This window comes from Mustela erminea, chromosome 3 (genome assembly GCF_009829155.1).
Source record: "Mustela erminea isolate mMusErm1 chromosome 3, mMusErm1.Pri, whole genome shotgun sequence".
Classification (NCBI taxonomy): Eukaryota; Metazoa; Chordata; class Mammalia; order Carnivora; family Mustelidae; genus Mustela; species Mustela erminea.
Window position 1 is genome coordinate 106,999,370 of NC_045616.1, and position 13,456 is coordinate 107,012,825.

A 13,456-nucleotide genomic window follows, 5' to 3' on the forward strand; every position below is an offset into this window, starting at 1 on the left:
AGCAGTCATTAGTCTTCTAATAAACCTCTGTCCTTGGTCAGCGACCAGCTTGCTATTTAACTTAGAGGAATCGCGAATGTCAATAGAAAATAAGTCTGTTTGGCAGCCTCAGTTTGCAGTCAGGCAGGCTAATGATCAATACGCTTGGTGACTTTTTCCTTGGTCAGTTTGCTTATCAGCCTTTGGGGATGTGGTAGAGTACGGTGCTTTCTCCTCAAAGAGGAGGGGGTCCATTGCAGGGGGTTAATGGTATCCTTTTTAGGAACGCTCTCAGTGCCAAAATTACCTTCTGCCTAAAAGAAGAGATACAAACAAAACCACGTGGGATATTCTCGGAAATGCCTTAAGTCTTAAAGGAGTTTAAAAAATTTAAATCTTAAGGAGTTAAAAAAAAAAATCCCTTTCAAACCACACCTTGGTGAAGTGATTTCTCTTATTCCGCGCCGCGCCCCCCCCCAAACTGTATTGCAATACATTGAAAGGAATGAATTTTCAAAGCACTGCAGGGAAGTTATGCCCACAAATCCCTTTACCAGTAATGGGATTTGTGTACCTATCTCCCAAGAATGCTTCGAAAAGTTACTTGCCTGTATCCAACTTCCAGTTTGCAGCTTCCCAAAATGGTTGCAAAGCTCATGGCCGGGGGAATGCCACGGAAGAGGAAGCATGAGTCACAGATAGGATACCAGAGTCCTGGCAGAACCACTGCAGATGAGAGGGGGGCTTTGGGGAAATACACCTACATTCACACTTCTACCTGTACTTTCTCATCTTTCAGCCATGGTGCTAACTAAAACAGGGATTTTGTCTCTGCCTTCCTAATTCTAGTCCCTCACAAAAGCACAGAGGCTTTCTGTCCCCTCCTGCCTGTCTGCCATGAGAACAAGGTGACAGTTGCGTGAGGCAGCTCTGAGACCAGGGAGCAGTGTGTTCTCGAGACAAGAAGAATCCACATGGAGGGACTGCTGCATTAATCTACTCTCATGACAGGCTCAGGATAGTATAGCAAGTGGGAAGTGGTACGAGATTAATCAATTCCTCTGTTGGGAGGAAACAAATGGGGCTCCTTGCAGCTTTAGGACGCACGCCTCCTCCACAACCCTCTGCACCACTGGTCTAGATCCTACCCCTGGAGTCACACCCGCTGCCGTGGTAGTTGTGCTGTGGGAGGCGACTCTGGACACTGCAGGGTGTGGCGGCTGGTGTGCCCAGGTGACCTCTAACAAGGCCCTTTGCTCTCGGCATCACCAGGCAGATCGATCCATAAGACAGACACACATGCTCACAGCCACTGTCTTCCATGTGCAGAGTCTCCAGGAATGCTCCCGGGAGGACTGGCGGTGCTGGCCAGGCATCCCATTGTCCACTGAGCCAGCTCATCCTCAGGCAGATAAACACACGCCTGGAGCCACTCGCCACACACGGGATCATTTCTGACCCAGACTACCCCTTTCCTGCTGCTATTTTTCCCAGGAAGGAAATAAAATAAAAGTCTTTCTTTCTCTAAGAAAGGACCCATGTGATCAACATACCTTTAGAGAATGATAATATCGGTAGGTTTTATTCAGCAAATAAATCATGGTCTTGGATTTTAAGAGCGTTTGTGATAGCAAAACACATCCCCACGATCCAGACACATACACTAAACGCATCTTTCTTCTCCCTCCGAAGCTTGTCATTCAGTGTTGACAACCCAAACAATATTTGTCTTTCTTTAAAGAACAGCAACCAGCAGCCCCGTTAAAGAGGGGGCTGGTCCGCAAGACTACTTACTACAAAGGAAAGGCAACGCAGGCTGCACGCGGTATGTGGCCACCGGAATCATAGGAAGCAGACATTATGAATGTTTTAGAGGATAAGATGTTATATTGATTGGTAGATGTGCAATGTGTGCTGGAACAAAGAGGGGGAACTCTCCCGTGAAAAAGAGGCTTCGCAAGAGGCAGTGGGGCGGGGGGTCAGGGAGGTGGCGGTTAGGGAACTGGCCGTACTCTGAGGGGATGTCGCTTCTCTCTGCTGCAGCAAAGGAGGAAAAGCACATCTGGATTCATTTCCCTTCCTGAGTTCCTGGGCAGACCCCATCAGACTGCTTCCAGGGAGCCTTCTGATGGAACACTGGAGCTTCCAGACAAGTAGCCTGAAGCCGGCAGCAAAGCCAGGGGTGCCTTAGGAAAAGGGGAAAGGAGGAACCATCTCCCTATTCTGGGTCTTTGAGAGAATAGACCCATTCCTACCAGGGTTCGAATCCCCACACCACTGCTTATAAGTGGATGACCTTGTGCAAACGGACTGACCTCTCTGAGCTTCAACTCTCCTTAGCTAGAATAAAAAGTTAGCATTTTTGAAAAGTACGGCCTCCAGGTCTAACATTGTGTTAAGAACTCTACATGCATTATCTTATTTGCCCTTTGCAATAAGCCTAGAGTAGTTACTATTATTATTCCCATTTTACAGATGAGACACTGGAGGCGGTGTGGGAAAGTCGCCCGCATTGAGAGGGCTGGTATGTGGGGCAACTGATTATAGAACCAAACATGCACTTTCAGCCACTGTAATTACGTCACTATGGGAAGAGGGGTGACCAAACAGACCTTATAGGGGTGTTGTCAGTGTAAAGGAGGCAGGAGTCTGGCAGTATCACACACATAGGAGGCACTTAAGAAATGTGTCACTTTTTACTGGGTCTTGGGTCATTTTGTCATTACAACGAAAGCCATAGTAACTAATGTTTAATTGAGCCCTTAGTGTGTGCCAGGCATCAATTTTATCAGCTGTGTCTATTAATTTCCCATTTTGCAGATGAAGACAATGAGGCTCAAAGAGCTGGAGTAACATGCTCCAGTAATATTGAACTAATATCATTCAAGGATCAAGAATCATTCAAGGGAGTCAGAGTTGGGTTTCACCTCTAAACTTCCCTGGTTCTTGACTCAGTGTCACTTGTACTCTGCTTCTGGTCCAACAGAAATAGAACACAAGCCACATATGCCATTTAAAATTTTCTAGTAACCACATTAATAAGTAAACACAAATTTAATACTATGTTTGGTAACCCAATATATCCAAAATATTATTAGTTCAATATGCTGGAGTAAGTTCAATATGGAGTAAGTGGCAGAGGTGGGACTCGAACTTGAGCCCGACACCTAACACCTGAGCACCGCACCATTCCAGCTCATAGCAGGACAGATGTCAGCCCAACTCCAAGCACCAGTGAAGACTGGGGGTGTATATTCATCCAGATATTCTTCCCCCATTTGCCTGAATCCCCTTTCAGAGAAACCTTTTTGGCTCCTTTTCTCTGTGACGCATCAGAATGGCAGAGCCACAGTCACGATGGGCTCGCAGGTCATCTGGTCCAGACTTTGTACAGATGGTTGTGACCTTGAGCCTCGCTTTCATGAAATGACTAGCCCAAGCTCAAGACAACCGATGACCGGCTAAGCCAGGATTTGAACTTTGGTCTCCTGACTCTCTGGGGCTCTCTCTACTGTCCTTTTCTATCTCCTTAAAGACAGAGAATTCTGAGATCTATGGGCAATGCAATGTCTAATCAGAGAAAATGAGGGGACTGCAGTGAAACCTCCTTCTCTCCCCTGCTTAAAAGTTTTATTACTCCTATTTGCTAGAGATGAGCAAAAATAACTTGTTTATAAACTGGTTAACAAAAGGAGCACCCTGATCCCTCCTGATCCTGACTTCATTACATTGGGTTTCTATGACAAATTACTTCTACTGCAAAAGCTCATTCACAACAAGAATCTAAAATCATCATTTTTCTAATTCCACCTGGTCCGAGAACGCCATGGTCGATATAGACATGGCTCCCTCCTGCACGTGAAGTTGGCGATATTTCAGGAGTGAGAAATGAATTAAAGAAATAAGGATGCTGAGCAAATCCTGTATGTAATTCTCATGTCAATTTGGTCATTTGTTCAGCAAAGCCAAATTAGGCACACGGGGAGGCTGCCAGTGTTCCTTTCAATTTTTAATTTTTGACATGGTTCTTTCAAGGATTTTTTTTTTTTAACTCAGAAATAAGAAATCTTGTATTAGCAAATTGGGCTTGATCTTTCTTTTAACTGGTTTTTTAGTCAAGTGAATTTCATATGCCTAACCTGAAACATTTTAGACTTGATCCTAATGGAAAGAAACATTGCATTAAAAAATTAGTTCTATCTCTCAGAGCCTGATGACACAGTGGGAGATAAAAATCCCAGGAATGCGGTAAGTCCTGGTCCGACGATATTTTTAACATCAACATGGTCAACTTCTTACTGAGGGAAAGCTTATCTGGAAGAAAAAAAAAAGGATGCTTCCTTTTTGGAAAGCAAGCCACCTGTATGCATAAAAAAAGAACCACATTTTCATCTGCAATTAGATAAATGACACAATTAAACTTATTTTGAGTTTGTGACAATTTACTTAATAGAGCTAATTTCAGGGGTTTTATGTGACACTCAAGTCCCACACATTTCTTTCCCGCTAAAGGTACATATTTCTCTCAACAGGTAGCAACATTGTAACTGCTCTGGCACTTTGGCTTATACAAAGCACTGTGATGACAGCAGAAAGACGTTCGACATTGTTCATTATTAACCTCCCTCCTCTTTTTGGCTTGCGCTCCCCCCATCCCCCTCAATCTCTGGAAGATCTTAATCCAGGTACAACCCAATTCACCTACAGGTGGGAGCTGGTGTCTCCTCTGATACCAGCCTGGGAGAGAGATTCTCCCTGACCTGCATGCTCGGAGTTCCAGAAAGTTGAACACGTTTGTGAAGTTCCCCCACCTGTTTTCATTACTTAGCTCTTTTAGGCTTAAGTTCCTACATGTGTCCTCTACTGGTCTACTGTTCTTACCTGATTTCAGCTGATCTTTAATACAGGACACTAATGAGGTAGGTATTTCATTGTCCCTACTTTACAGATAAAGTGACTGAGGCTTATTGCAGATACGTGACATGCCCAAGGTTGAGAGGTGCTGGTTGTTGCTGTTGTAAACATTTTGCTAAATCTGGCAACTCTACCGAGTTCCCACAGTTAGGACTAATTCTCAGAGACATCACTGTCCTTCCACAGCGCTCCCCCCTTAAACCCCTGGCAAGGAACAACCTCCTAACCAGTGTCCTCAGATCCTCTGAGCTTTGCTCTAGAACTATCAGAATCATTCAAGGGAGTCAGAGTTGGGTTTCACCTCTAAACTTCCCTGGTTCTTGACTCAGTGTCACTTGCACTCTGCTTCTGGTCCAACAGAAATAGAACACAAGCCACATATGCCATTTAAAATTTTCTAGTAACTACATTAATAAGTAAACACAAATTTAATACTATGTTTGGTAACCCAATATATCCAAAATATTATTAGTTCAATATGCAACCAACCTAACAATCATTAATGAGGTATTTTACTTCTTTTTTTCCCCCTGTGTATTCTAAATCTGTTTTGTGTTTTATACTTAGGGCCTATCTCAACATAGATGCTAAATCTTCAATGGTTAAAACGAAATGTGGTCTTTCCAAAATTACAAACGTGTGTTAAGTAGAAAAATATTTTCTACTGCTTCAGTTTCAAAATTTACATTAATTACAGCAAAATAAAATGAAAAATTCAGTTCTTCAGTCTCTCTGAGCAAGTTTCAAATGCTCAGTAGCCACCTGTAGCTACTAAACAGAGTAGTTCTAGACTACTGTGGCCTAGCAGGGTTCCCCTAGGCTCATCTCCTCCTCCGTGCTTCCAGGATATTTTGTATCCTCACTTCACAGTATTTATGGCTTTAGATGATAATGACTTATTTACTGATCAACCTAGTTCTCCCTGCATCAAACTCTGGGCTGGGAGCACCTTGACAGATGAGAGTGAATCTTCATCCCCCGGTTTTGAATTTGCAACTGGCAACAAGGTCTAAACACAGAGGTGTTCAAGAAATATTTCCTGAATGAAACAGTGGTTTGAAAACTTGTGTTTAAAAACATCGAATTAACCAAGTTCTTATAGTGTACCAGGATCAGAGGAATAATGATAATAATAATCGCAAATACCTATGGAATTCTTAGGCTGTGCCAAGCTCTCAGTTACTACCTGCTTTTGAGGCATTTCTCCTTTGATCAAACCCCCTGCCCCCAATCACCTTTGGAAGTAGGAACTATTATTCCCACTTTCCAGATTGGGAAACTGAGGCTTAGAGCGATACTTTGCCCACTCTCACACAGCTGCTGAGTGTCAGCACCAGGCTTGTGCAGATGGATCTGAAACCCCAGCCAGGGTCTCCCTCACCTTAGTGTTTAAGAATCATGTTCACGAGCAGTATGTGTGCGAGGGGAATCAATGAAACAAGATGGAATTGGGAGGGAGACAAACCATAAGTGACTCTTAATCTCACAAAACAAACTGAGGGTTGCTGGGGGGAGGGGGGTTGGGAGAAGGGGGTGGGATTATGGACATTGGGGAGGGTATGGGCTTTGGTGAGTGCTGTGAAGTGTGTAAACCTGGTGATTCACAGACCTGTACCCCTGGGGATAAAAATATATGTTTATAAAAAATAAAAAATTAAAAAAAAAAGAATCATGTTCACGATTCTTACTAAATCTGAGCTCCCCGTGTACGATAAATTCCTTAGCATATTTAAAAAATCTAACCCATTTAGCCTCATTCCAAAATAGTGTCTGTGAAATAAAACACTTGATGTATTAGCTATAAGTCTTTGTGATACATTAAAGTAAACATGTAACTATTGAAATCAAGCCATGTGCCCACACGCCACATGAGGTCATCCTCCGCGTGTGCCAGAAGTGGTATGCTTGCCGTACAGGGAAACGTGAGTTTACAGCATTTGTCTCTTTGTCCCCACAGACCAAGTATTATTTGTGTTATCCTCTATGGTGGTCTAACAAAGTCTAACAAAGGAGTAGCCGCAGAGGACAGGCTGGAAAGAAGGTTCCCCATGCCTGCCTCGTATTCCTAGCTGTATAGAAGCAATACACAAGGCAAACATAAGACCTAACCTCCCCTCCCTCCCACCTTGTGGGATTTGATGCCAGAGCATCAAACGTTGCTTCAGGGAGGCTGCATCCATGGGGTCAGTCCTTCCTGCTGAACGCTCTCCTATCTTAGGCGAGGTGATGCCAAGAGAGTCTGGCATCTGTTAGAATCCAAGAGCCCTATCCTGCCCACCTGCCTTCTACCAGTCCTGCGGGGGAAGGGTCTCCATAGCCCACACCACCACAGATGTGTTCTTGGGCATCACAACTTCTAGTTCATTCATGAATTCACTAGCGGTTGTTGAACACTTACTCACTGTTCCTCAGATATCGCAAACCCTCAAAGCAATGTTAGGTAAGAGTGACAGCCAACACTAACACGATGCTTACTATATGCAAGAATGCTCTTCTAAAAACTTCAAATACGTAGACATGAAATTGTCATTTTTGGTAGATCAAATATTATAAAATACCAGTAACTTCACGTGGTTTAATTTAAATACATTAATCACTTAATACAACAGAGCTAAAGACTTTCATCATAGCCACATTTATAGCTGAAGAAACTACGGGAGAGAGATTCAGTAACTTGTTTAAGGTCTTTATGTCAATAGTGGAAGAGCAGGGTTTTAAACTTGGGGACCCTGGCTTAAAGCTCTTAAATGCAATGTTTTCTGCCTCTTCCAGAACAAATGTCAAAAAAGGAATGCTGTCTCATATCTGAAGGCTAGAATCTGCATTTCAGGCACCCTGGGTAAAGCACACTTTTGTGGAAACAACAGAGCATGTTGGTTAGAGTAGCTTTGGAAACAAGCAGATCTGGCTTCAAATCCAGGTTGAGGCCTTGGCCCACAGTCTCTGTGAGTCTCTGGGAAAGTGTGCGTTTCGCTTTTTGATCTCTCAGACCCTCAGTTTCCTGATCTGCAAAATGGGAGTGTTAAAACCAGGCAGGCATAGCATTTAGCTTAGCTGGACACAGAGTTAAGAGCTCAACGAGCAATAGCAGTTCTATGGACTGGTCGGAAATAACATTGTCTGTCCGGAGACAAGCATCTTTCAGATTCCAGATGGCTAGGGTTAGGAACAAAGAGTCCATGCCTAACCTGGAGATGGCCTGACTTCCGAATTAAATCTATAGAAACCTGTGTAGGAAAACAGGGATTATGTCCTCTAAGCTCATTACAGAAGAGGTTCCAGAGACCCAGAGGGGTTAAATACCTCGGCAGGGAGGCTGCACGTCATTTTTGGGAAACCCAGATCCCTGATCTCATTCGCTTCTACCTTCCTGCTGTCCTTTCGGAGTCATGCTTTAAAGAGGAACCTCAGACCTGCTGACCTGAATCACAAATTTCGTGCTCGTGTGATGTCACCGGCGACACCAAACAGCGGTTGGGAGGTGCAGTTGGGGTGGGAAAGAGAATGCTTCATGATTTCCACCAACCTACTCCAAAGTAACCACAAATATACAATCTAAGTAAAAACTGGGTATTTCCTATGCAAATGTAGCTTCCAGGAAAGCCCTCAAACCTCCCTCTTTGTACTGAGATTGCTGCCTTGAATCTTCTATGTTAATATTCTGGAGAGCCACTACATAAAACTGCATTAAATGGCAATATTTTCTGCATTTAACCTGATATCACTGCAAATTCAGGGTGCTCACGTGATGGGCCTCGGCACTGTAATAGGACAAAGGCTTGTGTCGCACGGGAGAGCTGTGTTAGTAAGCATTTCCTAACGCGCCCAGTGCTCCTTTAGGCTCTGGGCATGCAGGCGTGACTCAGACACTGTCACCCTCAAAAAGTTCACAGTTCAGGTCAGCAGTTTTGGGCTGTGATTCCCAGATGGGCACTGGCCGCATCCCCTGAGCACTTGTTAGAAGTACAAATTATTGGACCCCTTTCCAGAGGTGCAAATCAGAAACTTCAGCAGGGGGGCGGCCCCGGTATCTTATGGACCAAGAGCCCTGGAGGTGATTCTGGTGGATGCTCAGGTCTGAGCACCACTGGTCTTGTGTGAAGCAAGGCTGACAGCAATTAGGGAAAAGGAACCTGATGGAAGGAACAAGCTTCCCTTGTCTATTTCCGTGAGAGGGGAGAAGGGGAGCCCAGACCCTCCCTCTGAGTGCACTGTGTCTCCGTCCACATTGGCAAGATGTCGGAGACAGTCTGGAAGATGTCAGATGGAAAAGAGACATCCAAGCCAGGGCGGAAAGATGGAGAAAATGCCAGACCCACACTTGGGCCAAAGAGAAATGGAAAAGCAGGTAAAGTTTTTTAGCATGTCTGCTCTTCTCCCAGTATCTGCTCTATGTCCATTCTGCCCCCCTGAGATGACCAGTTATCAGAGAGGCTCACTGCCACCACCCAGCTCAGCAGGGTCCCGCACACGAATGCTTTCCCAACACGACGCAAGTTTCCTGGACTCCCGTCTGATTCTCTCAGAGCAGGGCTTCCCAAACTATCAGCCACTTCAATAAAACCTAAAACAAATCTGTTGGAACTTGATATATGAATTCACCCCTAGCCCTCCCTTTAACAACTGCACATTTTCTACCATTGATGGATGTGCAATTATAGAGGAGATTAACGATTTCAGCCGAACGCATAAACGCTAAGGGTGGAAATTTTAGGCATGATGCCATGTAGCAGGGGAGATATTTCTAGAGAGCAGGTATTTTGGACAGCAATTCTGAGAAGGCAAGAGGGGCAGGCTCCCTGCTCTGCTCACTGGTCAGCTCTGGCCGTGGAGGTACTGACGAGTGGCAGATGGGCCTTGGGGGAATCTCCGCTCTGTTTGGCAGAGTGACGGGATCCCCCTTCCTTGGGTGGCACAGAGCCACCCAAAACCAGATGACCCACTGGGGTAGCATTATTGGTGGGGGGATCTTATTGTAAATACCTGCCTGTAAGCACTCCCAGGGCAAAGTACCGTTTTCTATAGCTCAGGAGGCTCAACTCAGGAGTTTGAGCTATGTATTGGCTTAAGGACCAGGAGGGGTTAGCTTCACCTGGCTTAAGCAGAGAAGGGAAGTTACTGGAAGGCTGTGAAGATAGCTCACGGAAGTAAAGGAGCTGCAGGCCAGTCAAGCCCTGGCTTTAATCTCTCTCAATGGGCTTTCTCTATGAGGCGGGGGCAATGGCCATGCACACTGCCAGACTCACATCCCCACGCCCTCGGGCCTCCAAGGAAAAGAGAGCTTCATTTTTTCAAAGTCACTGACAGACATCCTAGGCAAGGACTCTGGTGGTCTTGGTTGGGGGTCACTGCCTTCCTTGGGTGAGTCGCTGCAGCCAGCAAGGAAAGGTAACACTGTGGACTCTGTCTGGGAGCAAGGGCTGACTTGAAGAAGACATAAGGAGTGTTGAGTACAGACCTGGCTGCCCAGCAAAATTGCCAGATTCAGCCAATAAAAATACAAGATGCCAGTTCAATTTGAATTTCCCAGGCAATATTTGGGGCATACTCAAACAAAAAGCATTATTTGGTATTTGTGCGAAACTCAGATTCACCTGGGCATCCCACAGGGAACCTGCCAACCCTGTGACCAAGGAAACTTATGTGAGCCATTCAGGTTCCCCATGTTGAGTCTACTGCAAGTTGTTTAACATTGTGAAGAGGTACAGAGTTCGTTCTAGAGAAAAGCATTGTCCAAGCCCAGAGGTTCCCCCTGAGCCTCTTCTCCATCATGTGCTGGGATAGCTCTCTGCCCAGATGAGAATCTGACTGTTTCCTCTGTAGAGCACGAGGGTACTCTTTTTATCAACCACACGGATTCCTGGGTGGGACTTAAGGAATTTATCAGAAAATTCAACTAGGATCAAATTGTGATTCCCCTCTCGTCCAAGCTCCTGGAGACATCTGATACTGAGGAAGCCAGCATGAGGCTAACTAGCTGGCTGGTGCCCAGCTCTGAGGCTGGGTGTTGGTCCCTCCTCTGAGCAGGCTCACTACAACCAGTTTGTAAGGCCTGCTGCTCCTTAGTCTTGGCTAAACATCTAGAACCTGAAGATCTCTGCAAACTCCATTTTTGTCAACGGTGTTGATTCTTATAAATATTTACTAACGTTGCTCTGCAGTCAAGGCACAGCCCTTTTTTCTCTTCCTTCTGGAAGGAAGTTTATTACACAAAGTAATAGGTGATGTCTTCTTAGTACCACATAAATCTACAGTACCCATGTGCTGAACTTCTCAGACGGCAAGAACAAACAGTAGTTGCTGAAACATTCCACACACAGGAAAACAAGAAAACCAGAAACAAAAGCAAAATAACAAACAAAACTTACATGGAGATTTATTCTCTGCTAGAATCCTTGGCACAAGTTAGAGCAGTCCAGAGCTGAAGTTCTATTATACTTCGTAAATTAGGAAAACCAAACAGTTCTATTTTATATTTCTTCAGACCACACTTTCTTATTCTGGTGATCAGGAATGAATTCTTCAGTACCAAGTATCCAAGAAAGAACTCGGATTTGGGGGGTATACACACAACCAACCTTGGGTTGAGGACACACAAAGCTAGTGCAGGGACGAGGTCAGTTCTGGGCAAGATGTGGAGCTAAGCAACTTTTCTTTTGTGTTCTCCAATCTGTTAACAGAAGTGATGGTGCCCGAAAAACTTCCGGTAGATTATACGACAGGTTTAGTGAAGTAAAAAGCTGGTCTAGAGGCTTCTCAGCAGCATGTCTGGATTGAAGGAGAGGACAGTATTTCTTCTTCCTGGGAAAGCCCCATGCACTTAGGATAAACTCCTCAATGAAGTGCCAGTGATCTCAGAGTTGACCTTCCATGTCCTTTCCACACAGCCTGTGCTTTGTATCATGGTTAGGAGCCAACTCTCATTGGGTGAGGGTGACTTGGTTCTCTATAGTCTTTCTGGGACATGTGCTTCTGGGTCATCTCACATGTGTGCATGCATGTGTGTGGGGGTGTGTGTGTGGGAGGGTGTAGTTAATTTTCTGGCAAGTGTACATGTGACTACTTTGTCCATGGGAGGGATTATTTTAGTAAGTGGCTTTAGATCATTAGTTTATTTTTGCTGAGATGGTCCCATTCCATACTCCTAATTTGATATCTTTATTTCATATAGAAACTGGAAGCTTGATTGACCCCTGAATAGATGCTGAGTGGTTCTATTTGGGTGTATTGCTGGATCTTCTGGAAGGGTAATGATCAAGCATCTCTGGTTCGCTACACCCAGAACCTAGCGCATAAAAGTCTTATTTAGCTCCTTCCTTTGCCAAGCACTGTGCCAAGGGCTACTTAAGAATGATCTCATTTAATCTTTACAAAACCCCTATAAAACAACAACTAATACTGTGCCCATTTTATAAGGAGGAAACTGAGTCATAGGGAGAGGCAAAGTATCCTGTCTATGCTCACGTAGCTAGTAAGCGGAAAAACTGGCATTTGATCTTGAACGTCTGGATCCTGGAGCCTGGGCTCTTACTTTGCACCAGAAAATAACTGTTTTATAAATTAACGAGTTAAGTAGATGGCTAGGAAGTGTAGGATTCAAGGAATTGGTGACAAAACCATGGTTTTTACCCTTGGTTGTCAGACCCAGAATTCACATAAAATTCTCTGAACATACTGTCCATGTCTGCATTTCTCCTTCCGACTCAAGTCTGTGACCTTCCACACCCACCGCTGCTCAGGCTGACTTCACGCTCTAGAATGAGCATCACTCCTACAGTTCTATTACACGAGCTCTCTGATACGGGACCGCTGATTGTTCACCCCCGTGTCAGCGGATGAATGTTTAGGGGGACACAGCTTCCGACTGCTATTGGCATTTCCAATAGCATTCAAAGGAACCTCAGCATTCAAAGGAACCATAGTCCAAACCCCCTGATGGAACGAAAAGCTTCTTGTTGTTGGAACTACCCCCAGAGATCCAGAAGAGGCCCACCTGAGTTCACACTTCGAGAAGAGCCAAGAAATGTGGAAGATCCACACTGCAATCATTCTCCAGATCACTCAACAGACCACTGTGATTTAGAAGTTGTTTCTTTTTTTTTTTTCTTCTCAATTTATTACTCCACTCCCCATCACAGACCAGGGAAGGGGGTATCACACCCTCTGAGCGGAGACGGGAGCTGTCTCAAACAGGGAGACCAGACCTCAACCTCAAGGCTCGTTGGCTAATTAAGCCTTTGTTGCTGGATAATGCTACTCCCTGTGGCAGTTATTTTAGTTTAAACAACTTCTGGGTGGTCTTTTCCTGTTCAAAAACTTGCGTCCATCTTTTCATGTGTAATTTACACAAATAAGTCTTAAATGGTGGAATTTCTGCCAACCCACAGGACACGTGCTTCTCTAATTCTATACCAAAAAAACCAGCCTACTTGATCCACAAATTTGTTTGCACTTGTAACTCATGCCGAGCCAGGAGACAAGAAGAGAACATGGAAGGAAAGTCAATTTGCGTTCTACTCTGCTCCCCAATCAAACCCCCAAAATCCAGTACTCAAAGCTTCTC

General features: G+C 44.7%; 1 protein-coding gene across 21 annotated transcripts in view; it reads right to left on the minus strand.

The window, feature by feature from the left end:
* TENM2 (teneurin transmembrane protein 2) overlaps positions 1-13,456 on the minus strand; it is a 1,222,850-nt gene that overhangs the window by 224,059 nt on the left and 985,335 nt on the right. The gene's annotated exons all lie outside the window — the stretch shown is intronic.